This window comes from Hemitrygon akajei, chromosome 17 (assembly GCF_048418815.1).
Source record: "Hemitrygon akajei chromosome 17, sHemAka1.3, whole genome shotgun sequence".
In the NCBI taxonomy this organism is placed as follows: domain Eukaryota; kingdom Metazoa; phylum Chordata; class Chondrichthyes; order Myliobatiformes; family Dasyatidae; genus Hemitrygon; species Hemitrygon akajei.
The window spans coordinates 36,092,153-36,101,832 of NC_133140.1; the positions used below are offsets into that span (position 1 = coordinate 36,092,153).

Below are 9,680 nucleotides of genomic sequence, written 5' to 3' on the forward strand. Positions count from 1 at the left end.
GAGGAGGATAGCGGTAGCAATTGGGATTCCATAGTAAGAGGTGTGGACATGAGCTTCTGCGGATATGATAGAGACACCTGGATGGCACTTCCCAGGTACCAGGGTAAAGGACGTTTCAGATCAGGTACATGACATTCTAAAGCAGGACAGTGATGTCTTGGTATATATTGGCACCAATGACATAAGTAGACAATTTGAGGCGTTCATGAAGAGAGAATTTAGGGAGCTACCGTAGATTTCGCACTACAGAGCGCACCTGATTAAAAGCCGCTGGCTCTAATTTTAGAAAGAAAATCAATTTTGTACTTGTACAAGCCGCACCGAATTTTAGGCCGCAGGTGTCCCACGTTGTAATATGAGATATTTACACAGAAAGATATTACACGTGAGGATTTTTTAACTTTTAATTAAATCCGTATGGTAACATAAACAAATACATATTGCAAATGCTTTTTTTCGAACCGTGCCTGTAACGCGGCTACTTTTAAATATACATACGTATCGATAACACACAAATTACGTTGCATATACTTTTTTACTGAACAACATTCCAATATCTCCTAACGACTGGTAAAAAATATATATACTGCAGCCTACCAGGAAAAGTTATTGATCGCCTTTAACTTAAAAGCAGCGTTCTCGCGCTCGTCTAATGCCGCTCGCCCCCCACCTTCCCGTTTATCGCAAACCAGTATTTCCCACAAGACGCGGCGAAACCAGATGTGACGTCATAGCATCCCGGGATGTAGTACAGAAAACAAATATACTTAAAACACTTCTAACTTTAACTAGAAAATACTAACAAATGAATTACTAAGCGAAAATATTATAAACTAAATAACTGCCATAAAGGCAGCACAATGCTTTTCTTCGAGTGTTTTCCATGTTGATGAGGGTGAGTACAAATGACTGATTTACAATAATTTAATTGTGAAAGTGCGCTTGATTTATCGTACAATTTCATTGGACCTCTGTGAACTACTCATCAATTTTATTGGTCTACTGTTACGAGGCAAAATGTTTTTGGCGGCATGAAAAAAAATCATGCATTAGCCGCACCGTAGTAAAGGCCGCAGTGTTCAAAGCTGTTCAAAATGTGGGAAAAAAGTAGCCACTTATAATCCGACATCTACGGTAGGTAAAAGTTGAAAAGCAGGGCCTCCAAGGTAGCAATCTCTCGATTGCTGCCTGTGCCACATGCCAGTGAGGCTAAGAATTGGATAATTCCGCAGATGAATGCATGGCTGAGGAACTGGTACAAGGATTTAGATTTCTGAATCATTGAAAATCTCTTCTAGGGAAGTTATGACCTGTACAAAAGGGATGGGCTTTACACCCGAACCTGAGGGAGATTATTGCAGGCAAGTCTGCAAGATCTGTTGGGGAGGATTTAAACTAATTTGGCAGTAGGGTGGGAACTACAGTGATAGGGCATAGGATAGGGCTGTTGGCTTACAAGCAGAAGCAGTGTGTAGTGATAATGTCAGGAAGGACAGACAGGAGATAGGGCAAAATTTCAGTCAGTGGAATGAGTTGCAGTATAAAAGGGGGACAAAATCAAAAAGAGTGACAGATGCGGGACTGCAGGTGTCAACATGAATGCACATAGTATACAGAATAAGGTGGATTATCCTGCAGCGCAGTTACAGACTGGGAGGTACAACATTGTGGGCATCACTGAGTCGTGGCTAAAAGAAGATTACAGCTGGGAACTTAACATCCAAGGATACACATTATATCGAAAGGATAGGCAGATAGACAGAGGGAATGGTGTTGGTAAAAAAATTAAATCAAATCCTTAGGTGACAGAATCCTTGTGGGTCAAGTTAAAAAACTGCATGGGTAAAAAGACAACACACACAAAATGCTGGTGGAACACAGCAGGCCAGGCAGCGTCTATAAGGCACTGTCGACATTTCAGGCCGAGACCCTTCGTCAGGTCTCGGCCCGAAATGTCGACAGTGCTTCTCCTTATAGATACTGCCTGGCCTGCTGTGTTCCACCAGCATTTTGTGTGTTTTGTTTGAATTTCCAGCATCTGCAGATTTCCTCATGTTTGCATGGGTATAAAGACCCAGATGGGAGTTATATACAGGCTTCCTAACAGTAGTCAGGATATGGCTACAAATTTCAACAGGAGATGGTGGGTGGAGCTTAGGAGAATGATGACCCCGGAGAAACACCATTAGTCACTGGTAGCCAACCAGAAAAGGCTCCCTTTTTATCCCACTCACTACCTCCTGGCTGTCAGCCACTCTGCTATCCATGCCAGTATCTTTCCTGTAACTCCGTAAGATTTTATCTGTTAAGCAGCCTTATGTGCGGCACCTTTTCAAAAGCCTTCTGGAAATCCAAGTAAATGACATCCACTGTCTCTCCCTTGTCCACTCTGCTTGTTACTTCCTCAAAGAACTCTAACAGATTTGTCAGGCTAGATTTCCCTCTACAGAAACTATGCTGACTTTGACTTCATATTAGTCTCCAAGTACCTTGAAACTTCATCCTTTAATAATAGACTCCCAACACTTTCCCAACCACTGAGATTAGGCTAACTGGCCTATAATTTCCTTCCTTGTGTCTCTTCCTCCCTTTTTAAACAGTGGAGTGACACCTGCAATCTTCCAAACCTCTGGGACCATGCCAGGATCAAGTGATTCTTGAAAGATCATGACCAATGCATCTGTTATCTCTTCAGCAACCTCTCTCAGGATGTAATCCATCTGGCCCAGGTGACTTATCCACCTTAAGACGTTTGAGTTTACCTAACACTTTTTCCTTTGTAATAGCAATGGCACTCACTCCTGCTTCCTGAAACTCATGAGGCTCTGGCACACTGCTAGTGCCTTCCACAGTGAAGACAGGTGCAAAGTACCCATTAAATTCCTCTTCATCTGCCATTTATTTGTCCCACATTACTACCTCACCGGCATCATTTTCCAGTGGTCCAATATCAACTCCCACCTCCCTTTTACTTTTATATAACTGAGAAGTCTTGGTATCCTGCTTTATATTATTGGTTAGTCTACCCTCGTATTTCATCTTTCCCCTTTTTATAGCTTTTTTAGTTGCCTTTTGTTGGATTTTTAAAGCTTCCCGATCATCCAACTTCCCACTCACTTTTGCCCTTTCCTTGGCTTTCATGCAATCCTTAACTTCCTTTGTTAGTCTTACTCCTGCCTTTTGTGAACTTCTTACTCTGTGGAACATATCTATGCTGCACCTTATGAACTATTCCCAGAAACTTCAGCCATCTCTACTCTGTCATCATCCCCACCAGTATACTCCTCCAATCCACCTGGGCAAGTTCCTCTCTATTCCACTGTCATACTAATATATGTGAGTTAATGCTTCCCCTTTCTCCCAGACAAGATGCGAGTTACCTATTCCTTGCTGTCTCTGATTTTATTTGTGGCTTGGATGTGGAAGGGTGCGTTAGCAAATCTGCAGATGAGGAGTTGTAAATAGTTGTAAATAGTAAGTTACAATGGGTCACTGACAGGAGGTAGAGCTGGGTTGAGACCATAAAACCATAAGACAGAAGCAGAATCAAGCCACTCAGTCCATCGAGTCTGCTCCATCATTGCATGACTGATTTATTGTCCCTCTCAACCACATTCTCCAACTCTTATTAATCAAGAATGTATCAATCTCTGCTTTAAACATACCCAATAACTTGGCTGCCACAGCCATCTCTGGCAATGAATTCCAGATTCACCACCTTCTGGCTAAAGAAATGACTCATTTCTGTTCTAAAGGAGTAAACAGCACCCACTGATTCTCCTTTGCCTATCCTGTCTGTTATTTCCTCAAAGAATTCCAGATTTGTCATACAAGATTTCCCCTTTAAGAAAACTATGCTGATGTCAGCCTATTTCAGTCTACTCTACTCACTTTACACTCACGACTGAGGGCAAGCACAACTCCAATGCCATATTCAAGTTTGCTGATGCCACAACTGCATCAAAGGTAGTGATGAATCAACATACAGGAGGGAGATGGAAAATATAGCTGAGTAGTGACAGCAACCTCTCACTCAAAGTCAGCAATACCAAGGAACTGATTCAGGAGAGGGAAACCAGAAGGTCATGAGCCAGTCCTCACCGGAGGATCAGAGATCACTTGAGTTTCTATTTCAGAAGATCTGTCCTGGGCCGAGCACATAAACACAATTACAGCAGATTTGAGGCAGCTCGCACAAGCTGGAGGAACTCAGCAGGCCCGACAGCATCCATGGAAACAAACAGTCAATGTTTCGGATCAAGACCCTTCGTCAGGACTGAAGAGGGAGGGAGCAGGGGCCCTATAAAGAAGGTAGGGGGAGGGTGGGAAGGAGAAGGCTGGTAGGTGCCAGGTGAAAATCCAGTAAAGGGAAAGATCAAGGGGTCGGGGAACCATGAGGGGGGTGATAGGCAGCTGGATGAGTAGGCAGAGTGAAACTGAGATGGGGGAAGGGAGGGGGAGGGAATTACCGGAAGTTGGAGAATTCAATGTTCATGCCAAGGGGCTGGAGGCTACCCAGACGGTATATGAGCTGTTGCTCCTCCAACCTGAGTTTGGCCTCATCATGACAGTAGAGGAGGCCGTGTATGGACATATCCAAATGGGAACGTGAAGCAGAGTTGAAGTGGGTGGCAACCGGGAGATAGATAGATAGATAGATACTTTATTCATCCCCATGGGGAAATTCCAACTTTTTTCCAATGTCCCATACACTTGTTGTAGCAAAACTAATTACATACAATACTTAACTCAGTAAAAAATATGATATGCATCTAAATCACTATCTCAAAAAGCATTAATAATAGCTTTTAAAAAGTTCTTAAGTCCTGGCGGTAGAATTGTAAAGCCTAATGGCATTGGGGAGTATTGACCTCTTCATCCTGTCTGAGGAGCATTGCATTGATAGTAACCTGTCGCTGAAACTGCTTCTCTGTCTCTGGATGGTGCTATGTAGAGGATGTTCAGAGTTATCCATAATTGACCGTAGCCTACTCAGCGCCCTTCGCTCAGCTACCGATGTTAAACTCTCCAGTACTTTGCCCACGACAGAGCCCGCCTTCCTTACCAGCTTATTAAGACGTGAGGCGTCCCTCTTCTTAATGCTTCCTCCCCAACACGCCACCACAAAGAAGAGGGCGCTCTCCACAACTGACCTATAGAACATCTTCAGCATCTCACTACAGACATTGAATGACGCCAACCTTCTAAGGAAGTACAGTCGACTCTGTGCCTTCCTGCACAAGAAGAACAGCAATCCCACGTCCATAGATTCCTCTAAATTTCTGCACAAGTTAATAGGGTTGTTAAGAAGGTAACTGGTGCAGTGGCTTTCATTAGTTGGGTAAATTACTTCAAGAACTGCAAGGTGTTACAGGTCTGTAAAGCCTTAGCTAGACCACTCTTGCAATAGTGTTCAGTTCTGGTTCCTGTAATGGTTCAGCCTCATTACAGGAAGGATATTGAAAGCTTTAGAGCAATGATTCCCAAGGGGGTAGTTATGTATCCAAGGGGGGTGTTGCGCAAATAAGTGTCATCAAGGGGCATTCAAGATTCTAGGGGAGTGGGGGGGTGGGGCAGTAAGCGACATCCTGGCCTGACCAACCATGTCAACTTGCAGCCATCGTCAACATCCGATAGGCATTCCCAGTTTGTGTTCATTTTTAATTTAGCCCCATTAACAATGGATGAATATGTTCGGCATGACCTCTATGAGTCTGAAGGTGGAGAAACCTTGAATTCTAATCCTGCTAAGAAACAGAAACTACTGTACTGTCCAATGAAGGAATGAAACCATCAAGACTGCAGGAACACTTCCATAAAAGACACTCCGAAAAGGCTACTTATGGTATTACTCAATTTCAGAAGATGAAAGGAGCATTTGAAAAGCTCTGCACACTCAAGTCATTTGCCAAGAAAGCTTCTCATTCCTCCTATAAAATGTCCAAAATTATAGCAAAGTGTGGAAAATCTCATACAATTGGTGAAAGACCAATAATGCCACTGTATCAGAAGTACTCACCACTATTCTCAAAATGGATACCAGTATTTTAAAATCAATTCCTCCGAGTAATAACTGGGTAGCTCGTCATATTGACAGAGCGAAGACATTGACTATGCACAGAACTACAAAAAACAGAATTTGCGATACAACTGGATGAGTCAACCATGTGAGACAATGAGGCATTGCTAATGGCATACGTACAGTTCGTCAAAAATGGAAAGTTTTATGAAGAGATTCTCTTGTTAAAAGAGAAATATCAATGGAGAATCAATCTATGACAAGATCAAAATGTATATTGAGGATAAAAGTATTCTGATAGGAACATGATTTCTTGTGCAACAGATGGAGCACCATGCTGGTTTAGTGGCATCTATGAAAAAAGAAATTCCAAGTCTGTTTGTAATTCATCATCAATATCTCACAGTTGAAAACCTCAGCAACAACTTTGTTTTCCAAGCTTGATTCCGGTAATATCTACTATCAACAAAATTAAAGCTCCTCCATTAAATAGCTGAATATTTCACCAGTTTACCAAGGTAACCATGAAGAGTTTGAAAGCTTGCTTCTTCACACTGAAGTGCACTGGCTGTAAATGGCTGCTGCTTAAACATTTCTTTGATCTTTCTGATACCATGATTGAATTTTTGCTCGAAGTCATAGTGCTTGGGACACAAGATTGAACTTCTACGTGCAGATGTGACATTACTTATCAATCTGCATAATTAAATGAAGGTTCTAAATTTCAATTTAATCCAGGCCAAAAGTACAGTGACCACTTTTATCGGATATTGGAAATATATAAGCAAAACACTGGGAGAAAAATGTTCTCACAGCTTCTCTGCATCACAGACAGTGATTTGCAAAAGTACTGCTTACATCTGTAGTACGGAAGGAGGATTTTCAGAATCGATTCAAAGATTTGAAAAGTCTGGAAATTCTTACTGGGTAATTAACCCACTTCTTTGCATGGTGGAAGAACAGGAAGAGAGCTTGCAAGAAGAAATTATCAAAATTCAGAATGATGAAGAAGCAAACTGATTGTCAAAACTGTTAGTCTGCGTATGTGGCTACACTGTCATACGAAGTTTCCTCATCTTTGAGGCAAACTGTTCTTCATTACATTTCCATTCTCCAACCTTGCTGAAAAAGGCTTCAGTGTAGTGGACCACGTACTCACAAAAAAAACAGAAACCACTTGGACATTGTTATGCACGGGGACTTTAGTTTTTGCTGTCACAACTTGAACCAGATACTTCAACTCTTGTTAAAAACCATGAAGCACAAGGATCACATTCATATCAAAACTGCTATACAGTGCACAAGTACTGTGTAAGTTAGGTTTAAAGACACAAAAATTTAAAGCAGAATCATTCTTCTCATGCAAGCATGAGAAAATAAGACATACAAGACATGTTTTTACACTATGGGGCCACTGGCAAGAATGAAGGCGCTTTGGGGGGTGTTGAGCTAAAAAAGGTTGGAGAAACACCGCTTTAAAGAGTACAGAGGAGATTTACCAAGATGCTGCCTGGATTAGAGAGCTTGCCTTATTAAGATAGGTTGAGCTAACTGGGGCTTTTCTCTTTTCAGTGAAGGAGGATGAGGGATGACTTGAAATAAGTGTACAAGATAATAAGAGGAATAACTCAAGTATATATCCAAAGTTTTGCCAAAAGTGGAAACAGATAACACAAGGAGGCATAATTTAAGGTGACTGGATTAAAATAAGGGGAGGGGGGGTAATGTTAGATGTAAGGTTTCTTTATACACAGAGTGGCGGTAGAGACAGAGGCATTAGTAACATCAAATAATCTCTTATATAGACACATGGATGATAGAAAAATGGAGGGAAGAGTTTGATTGTTGAGCAGGTTAAAAGGTTAGCAAAAATGCCATGGGACAAGGGGCCTGAACTGTGCTGTATGATTCTGGGTTCTATCTACACCAACCTTTCAGAACCAGTCAAATCCTTTCAGACCACTTAATTTTTCAGTTCTTTCTATGTTAAAAACCTGTGAATTTTTCAAGAAACACAACAAACGACTTTTATGACTCAAAAAAAAACGAAGTACAACAGCAACTATTAAAGTTTAAAGTATAAAATTCAATGGATCAGATAAGGGATCGTGAAGGCCTAGCTAAACAACTAACGATTAAATACTTACAGTATTGCAGCAGGATCAAAAACAGCGGTTATAATACTACAAGTAGAGCCCACCTTCCATTGAGTTACATATCTGAAGTTTTTTTTAAAATTCGTAAAAGCTCCCTTCGGAATAAGAAACCTCAAGCAGCGACCACAGATCACAGAGCGAACTGGTGCCTATATATCGGTACGGAAGGTTCCATACACGTTACCTCAGACATGGCACACAGCTTTCAATCTGCACTAATCTATTTTACACTGAGCGACATCAAATTCATGAATAACAACAAGAGAACGGTACAAATACAGAACTCTCAAAAACACCGAGATGGAACCCAGAAGAGAATATCAAAAGCGGATAGGTTATCTTGGAGGTTGAAGTCAATTGGCGGCCGCCGTAGAATGAATGACTTGTCGCCATCGCTGTGACGGGAAGAGTCTCAACAGAAAATCAAAACTGTAAAGCAGCTGGCTGCTAAGGAGTGGATCTGCGTTAAATCATCTTTGAATTCCTCTATGCTTTAAACACAGGGGCGCCAAGTGCCGTCTCCCTCGGTAATCCACTCGAGCACGTCAACTTTTACTAGTTCCCGGTCTCCGCACACACGAGGAAAACAAAAACGACTCCCGCACAGACAAAACGGAAATAGATGGTACAGGTAAATGGGGGGCGGGTGAGTTCAATTGAGAGCTTAGCGCCCCAAGCTTTCGGCAGGAACGAGGACCCACTCGTGCGTTTGTGCGCCTGCTCACTCGCGGCCGCCCGTTTATTTTTAAAATAGTTTGAAGTTAACATTTAAAAGCGCAGCGTCATGACCGCCAGAAGAGCGGCGGCTGAAGGCGCATGGCACATTACCGCTTCCATCACCCGGACACAGGCCGCCTGGCCTTACCGATGAGAACCGGAGAAAATCGAAGCCCGCACAGGCAACCCGCTCGCCACCGAGACCAAAGGCGCCATCACTCAGTCTAAATATTACCTCCCCCCTCCCCATACCTTCACTTATCCAAACCAGGCCCGACACCTCAAACTATCGGCCATGTCGGCCAACCTCGTCTAAACGTATCGCGTGCACAACGCGCCAATACAGCGGCCGCTCAACCCTCGTACACACCTCGGTGAGTCAAGGCTCAACTATGACCAGGTTAACAGGCGACTGAGGAAAATGCTTACCCAGTGCTCCGACTCCGGCGGATCGCAGTATGGCGACAGTCGACACCAGGCCCCTCCCAGCCGCTGCGTGGTGGGGGTGGGGGCGGGAGGAGAGGGCACATTCAACTCCTCAGCACGACGCATGCTCGTAGGGTGAGAATGCATTGTGGGACTTGTAGTTTCTGTGTCAATCCCGGGTTTAAAGTAGAAACAACAGCACACACAAAATGCTGGTAGAACACAGCAGGCTAGACAGCATCTACAGGGAGAAGCGCTGTAAAGTAGAAGAACGTACTACAGGTCCCCGGTACAATTGTGCTGACGTGAGCCACGAGGTGGGGCTCGATTGCTCTAAAACTCAGGTAAATTGGTTTGTTAAA

General features: G+C 43.0%; 1 protein-coding gene across 3 annotated transcripts in view; it reads right to left on the bottom strand.

Moving 5' to 3' along the window:
• nutf2 (nuclear transport factor 2) overlaps positions 1-9,413 on the bottom strand; it is a 45,880-nt gene extending 36,467 nt beyond the window's left edge. The window contains exon 1 of one of the 3 annotated variants that reach the window (XM_073069894.1): positions 9,322-9,413. The gene's annotated coding sequence lies outside the window, so the exon portion shown is untranslated. Of the gene's footprint in view, positions 1-9,144; positions 9,165-9,262; positions 9,282-9,321 lie in introns of those variants that run through there. The other 2 variants (XM_073069898.1, XM_073069896.1) reach the window with 2 other exon arrangements.
• Between the last annotated feature and the right edge of the window lie 267 nt (positions 9,414-9,680).